Source organism: Leiobunum rupestre, chromosome 8 (genome assembly GCF_980474605.1).
Source record: "Leiobunum rupestre chromosome 8, qqLeiRupe1.1.hap1, whole genome shotgun sequence".
NCBI classification, from domain to species: Eukaryota; Metazoa; Arthropoda; class Arachnida; order Opiliones; family Sclerosomatidae; genus Leiobunum; species Leiobunum rupestre.
Window position 1 is genome coordinate 2,987,167 of NC_143391.1, and position 1,523 is coordinate 2,988,689.

Consider the following 1,523-nt stretch of genomic DNA (forward strand, 5'->3'; position numbering starts at 1 on the left):
GGGTAAGTTTTGAAAATGTAAGTTTTTTGAAATTTTTGAGGAATTTTCACAAGAAAATCCCATGTTTTTTTAAATGGAGATTTTTTCGTATTGAGTTGTCAAAAACATTTTTGGTTGCCATGGGGAAACTAAAGCCCATTGCAATTTTTCCCTTGGGGAATTTTCATACTACCATAAGGTCTACCTAACCCCCGAGTTTCAACAAAATCGGTGATAACCACCTCGGGTATTTCCCTTGTTAATGTTCCTGAAAAGGCGATATTAGACTTTATCTCAATATTTACTTTTGCCGGTAGTTGTTCCGTATTCCTGTGGTACTACTTTTAAGCGACGCCTGTCGATTAGGTGATCAAATAAAAAATCATCACGTGTTCGTGTTTCTAATCTTTTGGGTACTCTGACGTGATTCGCGAATATTTCGGTCGTGAGAATTTAAAACAAGGCTAATTTTAATTCTAAGTTGTAAATAAGTCAATTAATTCTTTCGAAACCCAAATAAAAAGCAACAGATGATCTTTTAATAAAAAATTAAAAAATTATATTTGACGAAATGTTATTTTGTCAAAGGCTTAAGTAACTCGTGTACTATACAGGTGTTGTGGTTATGGTTGTTATCGGAATATTCTGACTATATAATTATGAGATTCTAAATAGGTGTTTCTATAAAATAAATCAATAAAAAAATTAAATGTATAAAAATTTTTTCCCCGCGTCACGAGCTTAAGCTTTTAAGTGCTTTATTAGCACGCGCGTTTCGCACGTGGAGTTCAAATTCCAAAATCTTTATCGACTCCAGCGCACGCTCTCTATCTTCAATAACTACAGCTAGTGACGTAGAAAAAACATTTACACGTGATCTCCCGTATTTTATAGAAACACCTATTGTAAACAAAAGTAAATAGAAAATGATGAATTGGATGTTTCTACAAAAAGTATGAAGCTATTGTCCTTGAAATAAAATGAGCTTCGACAATTTATGTCTGATGGCTTGACCCTTCGTTTCTCGGTTTTTATCCTTCGCTAATTGGTGGAGTCTGACCTTGCAATATAAATTAATAACCTTCTTAATCAAATGCGATGATGTTCGATTCCAACTTCAGCATCAAACATATGTTCGTGGAGTTCTGGGAAGATGTCCATGCCAACAATATTTCTTAATACAGCAAGTTCAAAAGTCAAAGATATGTTTTTGCATTTCATGGTAATTGTAACGTTTTGGCGAATGCATGACTCCGTCATGCGACATAAATCATGAACGCTTTTTGAGAGTTTACGCAACCCACCATTGTCTTTAAGTTGGGTAAATCTTGAATGCCTATTAAAAATATAACCGTGTTCGCTTGGATGTTCATCAAGCGCTTGCAGGCAAGTTTCACATTTTATGATTTTGTTTAGACGAGAAATCACAAAACCGTCAAACGGTCAATATAAAAAACTGCATTTTCTCGAAAAATTGAGGACTGCTCTTGATGAATATAAAATTCCTGAATATCATCATCTTCTTGGCCTTGGAGGTCTGGTGT